This window comes from Strix aluco, chromosome W (genome assembly GCF_031877795.1).
Source record: "Strix aluco isolate bStrAlu1 chromosome W, bStrAlu1.hap1, whole genome shotgun sequence".
NCBI classification, from domain to species: Eukaryota; Metazoa; Chordata; class Aves; order Strigiformes; family Strigidae; genus Strix; species Strix aluco.
In genome coordinates, this window is record NC_133970.1 from 25,722,164 (window position 1) to 25,742,836 (window position 20,673).

At 43.3% G+C, this 20,673-nt stretch overlaps 1 long non-coding RNA gene across 1 annotated transcript; it reads left to right on the forward strand.

Moving 5' to 3' along the window:
- The first annotated feature begins 9,326 nt into the window (after nt 1-9,326).
- On the forward strand, nt 9,327-10,168 carry LOC141917737 (uncharacterized). The gene is made up of 2 exons (XR_012621423.1): nt 9,327-9,632; nt 9,900-10,168. It is a non-coding gene; the product is annotated as an uncharacterized LOC141917737 (long non-coding RNA).
- Nucleotides 10,169-20,673: the final 10,505 nt, after the last annotated feature.

Sequence of the window (20,673 nt, forward strand, 5' to 3'; positions counted from 1 at the left end):
CTGGGAAGGCACTGGGGTCAGGGATTGGCACTGCAGAGAGCAACGTCAAGGTCATGGGAAGGAGATGAGATGTTACAAAGAGAGTGTTAGTAGTGTTTAGGGTTTACACAGAACAGATCCTTTAGGAAATTAGGCTTCATTAGCTTCAAGGATTATGGTATGACCTGTTGAATTATACAGCACACAAACATAGACAGTGAGGAGGGACCCAAAGTACACACTTTGTGGTACACTGATGCACTAGACATACATTTTAACTATGCCATATTAAAAAGAAGTGACACTATGAACACTGATCAAAGCACAAAACCATGTCATCCTATAGAAATAGTCTTGGTCTAGACAGTCTGAGCAGACTTAGCTCATTAAAGAGGATACCACCCTCAGCCAAGAATTTAATGAGGACTTTCACAGCACCCAGGCAAACATCCTAACTGGAACATTCAAATGTCTGAGTTGATAATGAACAGTGCTCTGTTCTCTGCAACTGGAAGTCAATTTTATCTTCAGAATTAGCAAGAACTCAGGATTTCTGGAGCATGATTTCTTAGTAAATCTTTCTCTGAAATTGTGGGCACCCAATCACTGTACTTTGGTTGACTAGAGAAGATTCACACTGAATGTCAAGTGACCTCAATCAGAGTAGAAGCTGACCAGTAATCTAGAGCAGTTAATTTATTTAGATCAATTTTGCTCATTCAGAAACCAACTATTGGATCAGCCAAGCACTGTGTGCCATCAACAGCCTACTGCTGTTTCCCTACAGACTGCTAAGAAATGGAGGATCTCCTCCAGGGATACAGTAGACAATATCATGTAAATGTCCAAACAAAGTTTATGCCAGGTCTGGATGTAGATTAGAGTCCATCATTCCAGCAGCCTTATCCTAGACAGGTTTGAGAAGGAGGGCCTTTGTGTATATGAGAGTTCAAAGTCTGGTACCTCATCCGTATTGTCTAACACCACCAAACTTTCATTCTCTAAGAGTTAAAATAGGATGAGGGGGGGAGTGGTGTTAAGTACCTTGTCCAAAAGAATTTTACATTTTTCTCTTTCAGGCTATTTAGTTTGGAGAATATCTAACCACTGTCAAAAAATGTCAGCCAAACTATGGATAATAACCTAAAATTTTATGAAATTCCAAATACTAGCATAGATTTATTAAAACAAACTTCTGTGAAGCTTTCTGCTTCTAATTGGCATAGCTGGCATAATTCAAAAATACTACTGTCTCCTGAAATCTGGACAAATTCCTATCTATCTACATCATTTTTACATTTTCTGCAGTCAGACAGCTGACATGGTAACTCTGGAAAAGCTCTTTCTGAATCAAATCTTTACATCCAACTTCAATTTTTAGAGGAAAGCCATCATCCTGACCAGATTTTGCTGAGAATGGTTTGGCCTGATAGTTCAGTGTTTTAAACAAAGCAGATGTATTTATTTGCTGTTAAATAATACCCATGCCTGCCAGCATTTAGTCAATGTCTAAATTATATTCAGCAATACCATAGAACTGTACTCTAGCATTCTGGAAACGTACTGATAAAAATTCAAGCAGTCTATTGTTAAAGAAAATCTTTACACTTCTGCATTCTGGAACTAGCTCTTGCTTTGTCATTGTGGGCAAGGGCTTTCCAGAATATTTTTGACTCAGGTGAATAGATGTTTAAAAAGACCAAGTAGTATGTCTCCTACTCACTACAAACAACAATGTGTAATAACACATATAGAATGAAGGCATAGTACAGTCAATTTAGAGTCTATAGAACCAAGATATAACCTAACACACACAGGTAGGCCAGAACTGAGTGCCTGGCTTCTACCCCAAACAATGTAATACAAGCATCGTGGAAGGTGAGAAGAGGGGAAACATCCCAGGGTTCACAGTGACCATTTCCAATTTTACTGTTGCACAGAGGGACTTCCTCTTCCTGTCACCAAAATGGGACAAAAGAACTTATCAACACCAATGTGATGTAGATAAGCAGACACTCCTTTATTAACGGCTGGGTGCACAGGGGAGTCGTCTCACCAACAACGCACACCTAACTCGTGTAACATGCTGATTATACTGGATACAGTAATACATATTAATCAAGTTCTCATACATAAACATGTTAACTCCCATAGCTCATTTTCTTATTCCCACCTCTTTCTGGTCATGCGCACTTGAGTCCTGAAATGAGTCGGGGGGCTGCTTTTGCGACCACCACAGACTACTGACCTAAAAGAAAGACCCTCCAATGCCCTTGACCCAAGGATTTTTGGCTCACACTGCAATTTTAACATGCTCCGAGGCCCTTTCACAATGTAACTTTTACAGCACCTGGTCTATAGGGCAATAAATCGTCTTTACTGGACAGTCTAACAATAGTACCTCATAACCAGTCTTATTTTTGTATAGAAATCTAGTTAATGATTATCACTAGTCTACATGGCCTCAGCCTGGGACTTTAAAAAAATAACTTTGTAGCAGTATGTAACTGGTTATATAGTTACTCTAAATCATTCCTTATTAAAATCCAAATCATCAAAAATCATTAAAATCAGCTCAAATTAATAACAAATCAGTAACAATACAACATGCCAAGACCTGGTTCAGAAACACAGAGGAAGATCACAACAGTGCCTGTGACTCAGCAGCTGTGGCATTCAGGACTCTTTCTGAGAAACCATAATTCAGAATGATTCAGAGTTGTCTTCTTAAAGAATTTTTCTAATGATTTTTTTTTTTCTGCCTGCTCCCTTTATTTTTTTAAATTCCTGGACAACCACATTTATAACAAAAGACAATGACTGCTGATACAAGGAAATGATCACCTATGTTGCAATTTATTTACTTATAGCAACTTATAGCAACTTATAATGATTTCTGAATATTGCTTAATAATCCTGCTTGCCCTGACTGTTCTGTGGAAGCTTACCAAAGGCTACTGCTACTGTGTTCATCAAAACAAAGCAGTTTACTGTGGAAACTTACCAAGAATTACTATGTTCGGCAAAAATGTTTCTTGTCCTTGGAAAGCAGATGTGTTCTAGCAAGTTTAGTCTTTGTAATGAATAGATAGCCATATATGGGTGGTAGAAGTTAATATACTGGTGTTTTTAGATAAGATAAAGGTGGTAAACTAACGGGAACCACTCTTGTTGTTCAAGAAATTGGCCAAGAGAATCTGCACATGCTCCGAGGAAAAGTACAAGGTGAGAAAGACTACGAGCCTTCCTCCTAAAGACCCCCGAAGATGACCACCAGGAGGCAATGCGCAGGTGCAAAGAGAACATAAACTGCTGACACCAGGCTTTTGAACTAACCCAGCCTTACTTATGCATATGTATATTTGTATTATGTGGTCCAATGAATATGTATATCCACACTCTATAAGTTTCTGGTAAAAGGTGCTGTGGGTGTGCAAGCTTTGTGGAGAAATCCCCTTGCACCCTGGTGCTGGAGTAAACATACCTGCTTTATAACTCTGAGTTGTAGAGTCTGTTTCCATGAATCACTGCAGAATGAGCGATGAGGAAAGTCTGTCTCATTTACTGCATATAAAATGCTGTTCAAGATGTGGCTTGAGTTCTGTGATAATACATTGCTAGGAAGTAATCTCCAGTGAGTAATGCTACTGGCTTAGAGGGAAGGATGAATTTTGCCCAGCTCACATAAGAATGAACCTCCCATTACCTTCCAAGGGGTTTGCAAGCTTTTATACTCAGACCTCAAACAGAGGGGGAAAAAAACCATCAAGAGATGCTAACAGGCAAATTCATCAAAGTGAACCAAGCAAGAGTCCCTTCTTTATGTGTTACAACAAACATACTCTTTATTTTAAGACATGCTTCATAATCATTCTTTGATACAAATAATTCCCTTTCTGCCTCTGCATGGCAGCAAGTAAAAGAATAGCCTTTTCTGTAATAAGACCATCTAAAAGCTTAAAAAGTACTCTTTTTTATGGAACCGATCTCTTAATTATTAAAACCAAAAAGATTGTTTAAGTGATCTTCTGCCAACAGCCCCTGTGCCTGTTACCAATTTCAAACACTTTATGTTCCCCCTCCAGAAAGGTTTTGTACACTTTCCCATTCATTAGAGGATGACTATTGTAATCAGTATTAAATACAGAAAGAAATATGTTCAAACCAGGCTATGGCTGTAAGGCAAACTGACAAAAGCCAGGAAATTCATAAGTTAAATTCAGTCCTTGGCTCCTGCTGTTGTGAAAACAAACATGTGGTGTGGGAGGCATCGGCCTGTCAGCCCTGCACAGCCTCTGAATCAACGGCTAGGCTTTGATGAGAAACAGGCCTTGGGAGAAAGATAAGAAACTGCTGAGTTGTGCCAAGGTGTCAGGGAAAAACAACGGACAGCTGCAACACTGAACTGTGGAAAAGTACTGAACTGTGAGAAGTTACCGCTGCGTGAACAGCGCGTGAACAAGAAGCTGATTGGTCTGCACAGCGCGTGTTAGAGTGGTCTTATGCTGATAGGAGAAAAGGTTGATAGCTGTCTAATTGCTGATTTGCTAATTATGGAGTAAGAGCTTTGGCGAGAGCATAAGTATGTACTATTGGAAAAATAAACGGCTTTGCTTGTTATAACTCTCATAGAGTTGTGCAGGTCCAATATCCTCCCGCGACAAATGGTGACCCCGATGTCCCAGGACAGAGCGCGGAAGATGCCGTGGGAGGATCCCCGATTGGAGGTACTGTCTACAGCGGGGCTGTGACAGGGAGGTAGGAGAACAGTCGATCGACGGAAACTCACCCGGGAGAGGTGAGCAATCGGGGGCAGCATGGGGCAGAACAAGTCCACAGAGGAGACGGCCACTGTCAGACTCCTGCTGCATATACTCTCTAAGAGAGGGATAACTTATAATGAAACTTCTGTACGAAGGTTACTTAAATGATGCAGAAACCACAGCTATCCTGCCGATACCCTCACAGCCTTTGAACCAGCAAAATGGGCTGAAATAGGTGAACAGTTGTGGGATGCTATTTCCGAGGGGGATCAGCATGCCAGTGAGCTCGCGACCACTTGGAAGTTGGTTTCGGACACTCTTAAAGTGCAGAGTTGGTGGCGGCGGCCCCGGGCCTCCCCAAGCCCCCCTGCCACGGAGCGACTGCCTGTGGCCATCTGGCACCGCGCGATCTTCTGTCCCGCCTCCCCCGAACACCAAAAGCGGCAGTTTTTACAGAAGGTGCTGACACTGTGATGCAGAGTCCCTTGTCCATTCTAAAGGGACTAACTTTAAACCTTTCTGATGGTCAGTAGACCAAAAGCCTTGATTTTAAAACAAAGAAGGGGGAATTTTCTGGACGCACCACATAATCAACTAGCAATGGCTTTATATATTCTTAATGGTGTTTTGATGTTTGTAGTATTTGTCATCTTATGTTGTGTGAGTGATAAGTGTAAGGGGCCCCTTTGTGTGGGTGTGTGACTGTTCTGCGGGTGTGAGGCGCAGCCCAGCTGCAGCTGCGGAGTGTGGAGTTCTCTGACCCACAGTTCCGTTATCCCATGAGGGAAGCGGCCGGAGAGGAACGAAGCGCAGGGCAGACTCTGTACCAGTGGGGGGGTAGTGCAGGACGAGTGAACATTCCTTAGGACAGAGCGCCCTAGTGCCCGCCCGCTGAGTCGTCGGTGCTGCCTGTTTGTTCGGGCTCAGTGTTTGAAGTGTCATAGGTGAGATATCTCCTCTAGCGGGAGGCAGTAATTCTGTGTTAATTGTTGTCTTGAATTTAGGTGTGTACTCTGTGGGGAGAGTGCACCTTTGTACCATCTGCCTGCGGGGGTATTGTCAGCTTAATCAGGTAGTGTTTTAAGGTAAAGTAGACGAGATGGGAAGTGGCCAGAGTGGGGGAATAGTCAAAAAGAGTCCCCTAGGCTGTATTTTAAAACTCTGGAAGAAGACGGGGGGGACCTCCAGGCACAAGTGTGAATAAAAAGACACTAATCAAATATTGCAATCAGTGGTGGTTTATAATAATTTAGTTGATACCGATCAGGCGTGGACTTAGCAGCCTCCAAGTCAGTAACATCATTAGATACCACGGTATCCTTGATACCAAAAGGAGTATATAGACTATTGGGAAATGGGGGGGGAAAAAAAAAAAAAAAAAAAAAGAGTGCATTATGAAAGGTAGGCAGCACCTACCATTACTTGCTGGTCAGGAACCTGTGTGTATCATTGTTCCGGTTACTATGCACATGTTACAGTGGCTAATACAAATGTCTTTGAGCAAGCACGGCTTTCACGTGCATTTTTTCCACCAAAATGCCAGGGCAATACAATAACAGTTTGCATTATCAAGGTGTCAGGCTAATGACATCGTTGCGACTTGCCCTGAATGCCAGAAGGACTCTCTCTCTTCAACAGCTAGTGGTGTCAACCCTCGGGGACTCACCTCCTCAGAATTATGGCAATCTGACGTCACTCACTTTGCTGCATTTGGAATGTTAAAATATGTTCATGTGTCTGTTGATACCTTTTCTGGAGCAGCGTTTGCGTCCTGCCATACAGAGGGGAGTCAAGCATCTGACCGGCATTCCCCACTCACCGACCGGACAGGCCGTTGTGGAGCATACGCATGGCACGCTAAAGCGTCTATTACAACAACAAAAAGGGGGAGATGGAGGGTATCAATCTACACCTCACGAAAGGCTAAATAAGGCATTATATGTCATGAACTTTTTAAACATTTCCTCTGCCTCACAGGTGCCATCAATATTGCGTCACTTCTCGTCGCAGATACCAGAGCAACAAGAAGTCCAGGACAAGGCTCAAGTGTTAGCAAAAAACCTAGAAAGCGGTAACTGGGAAGGACCATATCCTTTAATAACCTGGGGAAGAGGTTATGCTTGTGTCTCCACAGGTCACGGTCCCCGGTGGTTACCGGCAAGGTGTGTGCGACCACACCTGAGGCGTGAGAGGCAGCTTTTGGTGGACATTCAGGAGCCGGCTGTGGGTGCTGTGGGTGCCCCTGTGCCGACAGTTTGCGGTCTCTTCAACTGATCATTTAAGCAGAATGGATGGGTAATGCTTGCTACTGCAATAGGACAAAATACACTATCTCTGTCCTTAATCACACTACAGTTGCCAACTCTTTTCAGAGAAAATGCTAACAGTAATTGCAACTCCTTGATGAAATATATAGGCTTACTAGTCACTAGTGAAAGATGTAGCTTAGACAAAATGTAGTTATTAATAAGGATGAAATGCTATAAGAATGTGTGTATTCAACTTCCTTTGTTTAGCAATATTAAGAATTAAGAACTCAAGTGTTTAACCTTATTAGAAACTCCCTTGGTTTTCCCCCTTGAGTGGTGACCAGGCTCTGGGTGGAACCCAACAGGAGGATGAAATCAGATGTTTCCACTCAAAGAAAATTGCCAGTTATTTTGGCCTGCTGATTTAGATAGATGAGGTTGGACCTGCTTGCAGCGATGTTGGATGCCTCACCTACTGTGGTGGTTTGACCTTGGCTAAATGCCAGGTACCCACCAAGTCACTCTATCACTTCCCCCCCCTTCCCCTTTTTTTCTCAACAGGGCAAAGAGGGGAAAGAAAATAAGATAGGAAAAAAAACCAACCCTTGTGGGTAAAACAAAAGCAGTTTTAATATAAGCAAAGCGAAGCAAAGGTCCGCGCGTGGAAGCAAAAAAAAGAAAACAGATTTATTCTCTACTTCCCATGAACAGGCGATGTCGGGCCTTCTCGGGAAGCAGGGCTCCAATACGCGTAGTGGTTGCCTTGGAGGACCAAGGGTGACCCCACCCCCTTCCTCCTTTCTCCCAGCTTTATACTGAGCAGACGTCATATGGTCTGGAATATCCCTTTGGTCAGTTCGGGTCAGCTGTCCTGGTTGTGTCCCCTCCCAAGATCTTGCCCACCCCGTCCCACTGTGGGGGGGAAATGTCGGAAAGAGCCTTGGTGCTGTGTAAGCACTACTCAGCAGTAGCCACAACACCAGTGTGCTATCAACACCCTGCCAGCTCCCAGCATAAAACACAGCACCATGAGGGCTGCTACAGGGGAAAACCAATTCTGACTCAGCCAGACACGGTACACCTACGGATGGACGCATCGCGTAGGATTTCCGGTTTGCAAGGAAGGGCACTCTAAATTCTCGCTGCATCCAGGGTTCCCCAGCAATTGCGGATCTGAATGTTAGTACCCCATTAAGTAAGTGTGCTATTCTGTATTTTCCTTATTGTTTATTTTTGTAGTATTTAGTTATATCCCCTAATTATGGGTACTGAAATTAGCCTACTCTTTTTAACTAGTAACTGTAACTGCTGTATTGTTTCTAGCATTCTGTGAAACTATTTTAAGTATGCTGGTTTGTTTTTTTTTTTTTTTGAAGTTTGCCTAACCCTTAATTGATAAAGCCTTGAAATAAGTCTTGCAGGTGCAGCTGCAAAACAAAGAAAGGGGAGATGTGGGAGGCATTGGCCTGTCAGCCTTACACAGCCTCTGAGCAATAGCTAGGGTTTGATGAAGAACAGGCCTTGGAAGATAGATAAGAAACTGCTGAGCTGTGCCAAGGTGGCAGGGAAAAACAGCGGACAGCTGCAACACTGAACTGTGAAAAAGCACTAAGCTGTGAGAAGTTACCGTCGCGGTAGGGCAGAACGCGCCAGAGAATATGGGAAATTAGTGAAACTGATAATGGAGCAGCCTATACCTCTCAAAAATTCACCCTTTTTTGTCAACTCTGGGGTATACGTCACATCACAGGTATACCACGTTCCCCCACGGGGCAAGCCATAGTGGAGAGAGCACATCAAAACTTTAAAAGCGCTTTTGCAAAAACAAAAAGGGGGAGAGGTCTTGGCTGCTGCAGAACCACTTGCAAAAGCGGTGTATGTGTTAAATTACTTACGGCTCACAGGTGATAGGGAGGAACCACCAGTAGTAATACACAGTATGGGTCTGAAATCCGGTATAAGCCGGTGTGGAGATAGTGTTTTTGCTCAGTACAAAGATGTTGCTATAGGAGAGTGGAAAGGACCTGTGGAACTAACAATGACGGGTCGAGGCTATGCCTGCGTTATTACCGATACCGGCACTAGATGGGTTCCGAGTCGCTGGGTGCGACCCTGGAAAAAGGAAGTTAAGAAAGATGAAACAGAAACCAGATGAGATATTAACTTGGAGCAGGGGTTATGTTTGTGTTTTCACAGATGCCGGCTCTCGCTGGGTTCCTGCTCGGTGTGTTCGGCCTCTATTGGAACCTGCCTCAAAGTGAAGGATGGGTGGTCTCACAACCAAGTACCACTGCAAGCCCTGAAAATCCATTCTCTACATGCTTGGTAAAAATACCTGTGGATACATGGCCGAACCCACTGCAGTTTTGGCTTAGCAAACAAACTAATGCTACTTCTTTAGCATTAAGTGGTCTTTTAACTGATGCTGATAGTGTCAGACATGCTACGTTACAAAATAGAGCTGCGATTGATTTTTTGCTTCTAGCGCAAGGACATGGTTGTGCTGAATTTGGAGGAATGTGTTGTATGAATCTATCCGATCATTCAGAATCTATTTTTAAAAGCATTCAGCAATTGAAGGATGGAGTCAAACGCTTAACAGAAGATGATGGCTTGGACTGGCTGACAAGGATGTTTAAAGGTTGGGGATTATCTGGTTGGTTGATAACGTTAATCAAAACTGTCGGAGTAGTCCTTTTGATTGTAGTGACTGTGCTCTTAATGTTGCCTTGCCTTATAGGCCTTCTGCAAAGGGCCCTGCAGAGGGACTGTCGGTGCAATATTTTTAGCACAGGAACAAAGGGGGGTCTGGATCATTCAAAAACAAAAAGGGGGATTTGTGGAATCGCTGGAGAACAACGAACATGTTGTGAGCGATCCAGACCAAGGGGCCTCACTGTAACAACAGGCTGCAGCTGTGTTCAAGGACATAAACAAGGCCGAGATAGATTGAGAAACTACATTCCTGCCCAAGAGATAAAGAAGTTGGACTGTTGAAAACAGGATGCCTACCTAGTGGGAGAGCAGCGCGTGGACACCACACCGGGACCAATCATAGAGGGCAGAAGGGCACGTGAACAAGTAGCTTTAGCCTATTAGCAATAAGATAGCAGTGCATGAAGCTTGTGATAGTGTATAAATTGCTGTGTATCCTTTAATAAAGTGGCATCAACTTGATCACATTGATTGTCTAAGTTGTGTCCAGGACTTCCACGTCAGCAGAAAACAACTAAAACACTACAACTGTTTAGTCATGGCCTGGAGCATTTTTTTGTATTTTAGTTGAAAAAAGGAATTCCTCTCTATGCTCAAAATCTAATTTACAGACGACATCATCTAAGCACACACTACGTCAAGCTGAGACTTCAGTTCCAGAGTTATTTATTTAAATACAAGTTTCTCATTGGCAAGCTACCACTGAAAGGCCTTAACAGGAACATGGAAACAATTAGGGGAATTCCATTATTCCCACCTTCCAACCTCCTTTCCTGGTCATAGCACCAACATCAAGAAAAAAGTCACCAAATATAGCACAATGGGCTTTTTCGTCCTTAATTACTTTTAAAAATCCCAGCCAAAGAGACCCCACACATATTTTCTATGCTATGTATTAGCACTGGTTCAGCTGAGTAAACCAGACAGGAGATGCTGTTTAACAATCAATTATCGGCACTTAAATGCCAATACAGCCCCATTAACAGCTGCAGTCCCTAATATTGCAACTTTAACAGCTACACTACAAGCCACTGCACATGCTTGGATAGCAGTTCTGGATGTAAAGGATATGTTTTTCATGGTCCCCTTGAAGGAGGAGGATAAAGAAAAATTTGCTTTTACATGGGAGGGTATCCAATATACCTTTAACAAACTCCCACAGGGATATAAACACTCACCCACAATTGCTCATGCTGCACTTGCTGAACTTCTACAGACCAGCTTCCCACTGACCAGCTCTCCTGAGGTGAGGTTTCCTGTTGTCCTTTTCCTGTGATTAGAGCACTCCAGAGTCAAACACTTCAAAAGTCCTGCTGAAAATGCCAGGAAAGCCCCAGCTGACTGAGGACAACTCTTGAACCCTGACTTAGCTCCTGGTTCCTCCTAGCAGGTAGGGCTGTAGATTTACTGCAGCATGATCCCTGTTAAGGTACATCCCCTCAAAGAGTGATCCTGGAGACTTGCACAGCCTCCCCGCGGGGGGCCTGTCCTCCCCTTCCAGACCCATGTTGGCGGGGCCTCTCTCCCCAGGAATGGCCCTTCTTCCCCCAGCCAAGGGCTGCCCTTCCTCTCTCTTCCCTAGAGAAGCAAGCTAAATCTTTATTCCCTGAAATATCGAAGTGTATCGAAGGATGCACCCCCCACTCCCTTGCAGTTGCATTGACAAACTCTTAGATAAGCCTCAAAGGGGGGAAACTGGACTGAGTGAAACCAAATGTTTCCCCTCAAGCACAAGTACTGCTAATCACTGGCTCTATTGTGTAAGCCTGATACTTTGTGGCTCTATTGTGTAAGCCAGACACCATGCTTGCCTTGCTAATGACTTCCTGCCCTTGCCATTGACGTGGTAACAAGAACTGATAAGAGGTGATCATTTCTGCCCCAAGAGCGGGATGACTGCTCAAGAAGCATGAAGTCAGCAAAAATCTGTGGGAACAGAGGAAAAACCAAAGGTGAGCAGGGCGAGTACGACCACCGACTCAATTGGACAAGGGGTGGTGCACCCCCTTTCCCCCTCAATGCATGCGCAGAACCCATGCTCCACCTTTTTCCTCATCTCTCATGGAAATAAGTTTGTGAAATACCTGCCCCTCCTTGTCCAGTATGCTAATCAGCTGATAAGATGAATTTAAAAGGTGACAGAAACTTTGCTGTGTGTGCACCCACCACCCAAGATTACCTGACCTGAGACAACGCTGGATCCAGGGGTGGTGAACCGGATTTCTTTAACTCTCTTTCTCTCCTTTCTTTTTCTTTCCTTTCCTTTCTTTCTTTCTTATAGATTTATAAGATACCACATTGCTTATTATCCTTTTCCAAGTTTAAATTGTTCTCTACCGCAAGTAAAACATTTTAAATAGTCGTTTGTCATTTTGTTTCACCTTAATTTAACCCAAGGGGATCACAGAACCGTTGTGATTCTCTGGGCTTCCAGTCCAGGTTGTGACACTAAGTCAATCCAGAGCAAAACTGATGATCAAAGTCAGCAGTAAACAAGGGCATAACCAGTTACAAAGGTGATGGCAATGCATTAAAATTCCTTGCAGTGCTGGTGTACTATGTGTCACTTAGACACCACAGTGACAGGCATGGCAGATATGTCAGGAAACAGAGCGCTGCCCTTCCTCTGTAATCTTCTAGTCACTGCTCCATTCCTCAGCTGAAGAAGCAACTGTCTTTCAAGCCACCCTTCCTCAAAAGAGTGTGGCATTTCCAGCTGCCAGCATGGGAATTCAGCATTTCTCATAAAGCACAAATTAAAAGCATGGAGCATACACCATTGTAGTAAATTAAAACAAATCTTTGAAAATTAAATGATAATTGGATTAGTTCTGACTGGCATACTTTATCCATTTCCTGAAAACCTGTGGCTTGTGCCATGGCTATTAGTCTGCATACTGTTATTTCAAAATAAGGAAAGAAAACCTACTTTACTCTAGAGGCAGCATCCAGTGCAAGACTGGATTATAGTCTCTATGGACAATGCTCAAAGAATCCCCAATTCAAGATACAGAGTAGGCCATGAAGGGTTTTGATTTCCCAACATGCGATCCTTTCCATAATACATGCTTTTTCTTCATACCTCCTACACTCCACAATGTCCTCATATCCTTCATAATTGTTATAAGTAGATTTCTCAAATTGATGTGAGTCGGAGCCAATCAAAATTTCAATTGTTTACTTAGCAAGCGGCAACAAGCAAAACAGCGCTGGGCGGCCGGGGAGTCCCTGCTCCACCAACGGCGCGCACTCACTTCCCGAGGGTCTGTCTTTTTTATATCCTCCGCCTTCCGGTATCGGGTCTCTCTGAGAGGTGTACCCTGCGTCTGTGCACTTTGCAGCTAGGGGGTCGCTCCATCCGGGTCTTCCTCACGTCACCAACTCCTTGTATTTCCTACTTTCCTGAGAGTGGCTCACAAAGCTTTTGTTTATATCTTACAGAGTACAGACACTTCCCCTTTGTCCTTCTTCCCTTTGTCTTTCTCCCCTTTGTCCTTCTTCCCTTCTCCCTCTTTTCAATCTTTTGTACAATAGGAGTCCTTGCTTCAGCATTTCAACTTAGATAAGCACTTGCAGTCAGTTAGTCGTTACACAATGTAATAGTTAAGATTAAGCTTAGGCCTACATAGTTTATGGAATAACATGTCACAAGCTCCCAGTATCTTTAATGGAATTTGATGAACAAACAGTTTACTGTCTATCACAATCCCCCCTTTTTCTTTTTATCATTTTGTTCATCAAATTGTTGCAATTTTTGTTGAGTTAACAGGAGAGTTGTGTTTTTGTTGTTTTTTTTTTTTTTTTTTTTTTAAAGTCGTCATCTAATTGGTCGTTTTTGGTTTTAATGAGTATTGGACGGGTGACAGACATCAGATATGTTACCCGCTGCATCATTTTCCAAGTTACGACATATAATATTATTGACAAAGTTAAACTGATCAAAATTAATATCAAGAGAACCACAATGGGGTGACACAACTTATTCAAGATGTCTGTAGCAGTAGGTGACCATCGAAAAAGGGTGTCCCACCAGTTATGTTCTGCATTCTTTTTGCTCTTTCCAAGACTCGGTGTATTTCCTCCACATTGTGATGAACAGTTATTAGTTTTGGGGGGTTTTTTTGTCCGTTTTCTCAAACTTTCTCTAAAATTTTAACTAAGTCTTTGTGTTGAAGTAACTGCTTAACCAAAGTGAGATTCATTCCAATGGGTGTAGGTTGTAGATTATGTATTAACGTATAATTGGATTGCAGGAGTTGGTGAGACATGACCGGGGCTAAATAGGAAAAGTCACATTCGATTGTCTTTGTGAAATTGTAAAATCAGAGATTTGAATAATTTTTAGTCTCTACTATGACCTTGTCTATGGTTAAGAATTCACAAACCGTCCTCAAACATACACAACCTTTGCCGATATATATGAGTACTGTTTTAGGACTTTCATTGGGATGGACCTCAAAGTGGTAAATATTTTGTTCGATATCTAAACAAATATCTTGTGCCTCAATTGCATTGCCTTCACAAATAATTCCTTGTTGTCCTCGTACAATGCAAGGTTCTAAATTGACGGTTTGCCATTTTTCGTTTACTTTTTGGGCCCATACTCTATGCTCAGAAGGATAGAGTATGGTCCCGTTGTGATTTAGTCCTAATGAAATGACAGGGTAAATTTGGTATATGGTGGCATTGTAAACAGTGAGTACAAAGGCCGTAGCTGTATTTGTGATGGGGTCATAGGTAAAGTTTACCAGATTCCACCAGGATTGGAGTTTCCTTTCAAAATCAGTGGTACTGTCCCAAATTATTCTCCGAATTTCAGTAGGGAGGATTCCTTCTTCATCTTCTCTTATAATTGAAGTAGCTACCGACTGCATCCATATTTGGGCCTGGATGCAGCTGAGAGCCAACGATAGGTTATTTTGGAGTATACCGAGTGTACCTGTAATCAATTCGTGATATTTTATATTTACCTTTTCCCCTTTTGGTAATATATTTGACAACAGCTACTGATTTGTCCCCAAAGCCAATAAGGAAGATTACAAAGGTTGTTGTAAATCAGTTAAATTATTAACTGAGGTTGTCAATTTGTTCATTATTACCTCCGAGTCAATATTATTTAAAACTCCCAATCCTGTTCCCAAAACGCCGGTTAAGTCTCTCTGTATTCTTTTCATAGGAGGAGTTCGTTTTTGTAGCCAGGTTGTCCAACCTTTATAAGAGGTTTTTAGGAAAGGTGAACAGGTTGGTTGAATATTTGAAACATCATTTTGTATCAGCAATTCAACTTATTTGAGAGACCACGCCGGGTTAAATAACATTTGTTGTTGACCTGTATTTCTAATTGCATATGGTCTGATTCCAAAGATTCTTGGGTTAAACACGGCAGTTGGTTGTGTTGGAACAGTATGAGCAGGAGTAGTTATAGTTTCCTCCTGTATGTTCAATGGGAATCGGAAAGATACAACCTGGTCTCCTGACCTGGTTCCCCCCAAACAAACTATGGACACTGGTTGGGTTGCAGTAAATGCATACCAACAGATCTCAGTCTCACAACGGGTTTGAGCTATTTTAGATCCCGTCTTGTCTCTTATAACGATTTGAGTCAAAGGGGGCTGACGGGTTATCACACTTACATTGAATGTTCTGCAGTCTATTTGTATCTCATCTCCTTTTTTAGTTGTCCAGGTATGGGATGTATTTTCCCATTTATATGTTTGGAGTGTTCGGTTATTATTTAATATGGTGGTTGTCAACCTCATCCCATACAAATTTGTACCCATACTTCCTGTATGTCCATAATAAGTGTCTGACCAGGGTCATGGTATTAGGTTAGTTAGGGTATGTTCAAAAGGCTGGTGGGATTCTATAGATTTATGTAGTTTCTCTTATATATTTTTTTTTTTTTTTTAATCAGGTTGTTTGGCACTCCTATCTGGCCCTTCCCTCTCAGAGGTCCTTTTCTCCTCAGAGTAGGGTAGCAAAGTTTTCCCCACTTCAGTACGTCTCTGCCTCCTCTGCCTACTCTGTTGCTTAGAGCAGCAGGGTGTTCCATCTTCTCGGCAGCAGCCGTATTCTTCAGGGGTACGCTTACCTCTGCTCCGGGACACGTAGGCCTCCCAGTTTTTAGCTTTGACTTCGGGTCCACGGCAGGGGACCCAGGGGATCTGCTTTCTACAGATCACCCTTAGGATCTGAGGGTGATATTCAGTAGGCCAATTAGGGTGAGTGCACTCTATTTCGGGATTTATCCCTTTGGTAAATATTTCCCACCAAGTTTTCGAATCCTCAATTATTTTTCCCGTTTTTACTCCAATTTTTAGGGCCTGATTAGTTAATCTTCGTTCTCGTTGATAACACTGTTCGCAACTAGACCGAAGATTTATTCCATGTGCATTATGAACCCACCAGTCTTATTTACATACATTACACTTTATGCAGATAAAGGGAAAACAAATACAAGTTTCAATTGGACAAAATATTAGGGTCTCACTCATCGAGTCCTTCGTAGGTTCTTTCAAGTTTTCCGAAGGGTGACTCGTAGATCCCCAGGGGGGCTGGTCACTTTCCAGGTCGGATCCTGTATAGGTCCCTTTATGCGACTTGCGTGTGTCCACCCCTTCTCAGCAGTCCGAACAGCAGTTTCTGTAGTGATAAGAGTATGTTGCGGAGGCTTCTAAATAAGCAACCCACTACCAATTAAAAAAAAAAAATAAATAAATTTATTTTTTTTTTAATTTAACCACCAATCAGCCCTCCGTGTGTTACAGATCCGGATGTCCGCAAGAGGAGGACAGAATAACTTTCTAGGGTTTAACAATAACCCCAAAGACTTTACAAAACCCCACACCCCAGGGGTTTAACGGAAACCCCAAACATAAACTTCACTTTGTGGGTTTAACGAGAACCCAAAACGTAAACAAACCCTCACGCCCCAGGGGTTTAACGGAAACCCCAAACGCAAACTTCACTTTGTGGGTTTAACGAGAACCCAAAACGTAAACAAACCCTCACGCCCCAGGGGTTTAACGGAAACCCCAAACGCAAACTTCACTTTGTGGGTTTAACGAGAACCCAAAACGTAAACAAACCCTCACGCCCCAGGGGTTTAACGGAAACCCCAAACGCAAACTTCACTTTGTGGGTTTAACGAGAACCCAAAACGTAAACAAAACCTCACTACCTAGGGCTTAACGACAACCCAGAACGCGCTATCACTCACCTGGAAAGTGAGGACTCTCAACCTCGAGGACCTGCTCAGGGCAGCGTCCCAACCCAAGGCACCTCGAGGAGTTTCCTTGGGCAGCGTCCTGACCCAAGGGGAGAGTCCTGACCGCAGCGTGCAGCTCCAGAGGACGAGCTCCAAATGGCTCCCCCAGGGGACTCCGTTTATACCCAGGCCGAATCTGACCTGTAGTCAATAGCGGCTCCCATTGGTCAAAAGGTCTCAGCTACCGCGAGACCCTGAAAACAAAGACAGCCAAAAGCTGCCACGTTTCAACAGCCAGGAAGCTCTGTTCTCACTGGGCGGATGCACCTGCCACAATCCACCCCGTGACTACAGTCATGATTCGGCTGGTTTCCTTGGAGTGGTGGTGCAGTCACCTCTTGCCTCCAAGGTTAAAAGGGAGCGCGGTCCGGTGAGTCTCCATGCTCATTATGGATTGTCATCCCTAGTAATTATACAGTCAAAATTGAAAAGGCTGATTAACCATTCTAACAAAACAAACAATTAATGCCCAATATAACAACACCAAGTCCAATCATATTCTTCTGAAGTCTGTCAATTCCACAAGGCTCCTTCACCACCCCGTTGTCATCTGGATCTTGATTGTCCATATGGATTCCCACAGCCAGGCAAGACGTCAAAATCGTCCATTCCTCCGAGGTCCTAACAAAAAAACAAAACTAGGCCTCGGATCAAAACCCGGGCGTCAAGTTAAGAATCAGGGATTATCCATCGGACACTAATTCGATGGGTTTTCCCACCTTTATCTAAAGCCTCCCAGGCATACATACCCCTAGGTTTTACCAGGGTCATAGGTACAATACCAACTGAGGGCAACTTTACCATGACAGGCTGGCCTGCATATGTTTTCAAGGGACACTGACCCTTATGATTGTCACCACCTGATAATCCCATGGGACAAAATGCTCGTATTTTTGGATTCCCATAATGTCCCCAGCGGTTATTAACAATAAAAACCGCTTGTGACAATCTCGTGTCCCAATTAGGCCGTGAGACATTAGCATGTTTCTTAATTAAGCCATTAACTCGCTCAACTATGCCATTAGCCTGAGGGTAATATGGTGTATGAAACACCCACTTAATACCTTCCCCTCGTGCCCAGTCTTGTACCGCTGCAGCTGTAAAATGTGACCCATTATCACTCTGAATACATTCAGGAATGGGCAAAATACCAAACCATCCCCTTAAAACTCGGATTGTTTGGTCTCCAGTAGCTACATTAACAGCTGTAGCCATAGTCAGTCCCGATACCACCTCTACTCCCACCAAGATGTACCTTCTTCCATGAGATGGCTTTAAAGGACCAACATAATCAACTTGCCAGGTGCTCCAAAGTGCCTTACCTTCTTTAATATGTTGGGCTGGTGCTTGATTTGGATGGTTAATCTTAAGCCTCACTTGACATTGTGGACAAGCTGTAAGAACTGCTTCGCACATCTTCATCGACACAGGCCATCCTCGGGACCGACACTCATAATAAAGATCTGTTTTCCCTGAGTGACCTCGCTTAATATGTAGCCACTCAGCCAACCGATCCCACTCTCCCTCATCACTACTAACTACTCTAATTTGGGCCAAATGATCTACTTGTTGATTCCATTTTGCAGCAGGGGTTCCATCTCTTGCATGGCCCTTTACCCACCCCACCTTCAGGGGGCGTAATCTACTTATTTCCAACAATCGTTGCCAATCCCCAGCTCTCCACACCTCTGTACGACCCACCTGCCACTGATTAGATTCCCACTGACATATCCACTCTGTAGCACCCTTATACGTTGCATAGGAATCAGTATAAACCACAGTGGCACCATTCTCTACTGCTAGTAAAAGAGCACGCAACTCCCCCACCTGCGCACTACCTTCTCCCTCCTCTATAACTGTCCTACCAGTACCAATTTCTAAAGCCACTGCTTTATATTGCCACTTCGATTCCACCCGACAGGCAGATGCATCAGTGAACCAAACTCCCCGTGTATCTGAATCTATAGTCAATTCAGGTGCCTCCTTAATTGGAGAAGGTTTGTAGGGTTGACTTAACAAAGCCAAGTCTAAATTTATGGGTTGCTGAAGCTTAGAGATTTTAACTGGGCCTTCTTTTAACTGCAATAACTGACTAACTCCCTCCAAATAAGCATACCACTTACGCACCGTAGCCTTCTGAGCTATCCCTTCAGGGGGAGATGACCCCTTAAGAACTGAATTTAGAAGAAGAAAAGGGCCTTGCACTACGATATCCTGCATAGTACGTAGCCTCTCCGCCTCCTTAAATGAAGTGGAAGAAAATAACAAAGGTCTAACTGGTCCTTGTGGTCCCTTCTGAAACACGCCACAATAAGAGGCATGTTCTGCAAATCCCCACTCCACTCTCAATGGGTCCTGTGGATGTAAGGGCCCCAACTTCTGATAAGTTTTAAGTTCATCCTTTAAAACATTCAGGGCCTCTGTATGCTGTAACATCCAATCCCATTCTCTATTTTTCCGAAGCAAATCATATAAGGGGCGGGCAATTACCGAAAACCCTGGTATATGCTTCCTCCAATAACCCAACGTACCCAGCAATTGCTGCAGTTCTACCTTATTACCTGGTATCTGTCCCTTCTCAATAACTGATAAAGTATCATCAGGTACTACAATTGCTCCAGCAACCCACCAAGCTCCTAAAAATTTAATTTCTTGTCCGGGACCTTGGCACTTAGAGGGTGGAATATCTAACCCATTTTTAGTCAACAGGTCCCAAATAATCTCAGCCACTTGTCCTACCTGCTCTTTAGTATTTCCACCCACCAATATATCATCTATATACTGATATATATGGACACCTAATGGCACCTCCACAATGTCGAGAAGCTTGGCCAAAGCATTATGAGCAATAGTGGGAGAATGTTTATACCCTTGTGGGAGTCGATTGAAAGTATATTGAATCCCCTCCCAGGTAAAAGCAAACTGAGGCTTATCTTCATCTCTCAGAGGAATCATAAAAAACATATCTTTGACATCTAAAGCAGCCATCCATAAATGAGCAGCTGCCTGTATCGCTGCTACTACTGATGATATATTTGGGACAGCAGCTGTTAAAGGTGGAGTATTACTGTTCAATCTCCTATAATCAATTGTTAATCGCCAGTGCCCATCTGACTTACGGACGGGCCAAACTGGAGAATTATAAGGAGAATGTGTTCGACTTATAATTCCTCTTTTTTCAAGATCATTAATCACTTCTAAAATACCTTGTTTAGCGGCAGTTGGCAATGGATATTGTGAAACACAGGTCACCTTAGACTGTGGTAATGAAGGGGCAACCTGCAAAGTCTTTACATAAACAGTTTCTGTACCCCTACCTCCAAAACTCCACACTCTACCATCCGGCAAACACCACTGTTTACCTGCCAAAACATCAAACCCCAGTATATTTCCTTTATAAGGACTTAAAGCCACCTCCAACGCTGTCATCCTTTTTTCCCCTGGCAACCAAAATTGTGTTCTCACTAGGGGACATTTTTCTATTGCCCCCGTCACACCTACTATATTTATAAATTTCCTCGATGGTTTAAGTCCTAACTCAGTAGCTTGTTGTCTATTTAAAACACTAATTTGAGCCCCTGTGTCAATTAAAAACTCCAAACTTATCCGTTTAGGACCCACAGGGATATGTATATAAGGTTCCTTATCAGCGGACCATTGGCAGGAATTCACCATGCGGAGTGGGCGGCCCGATCCCCAA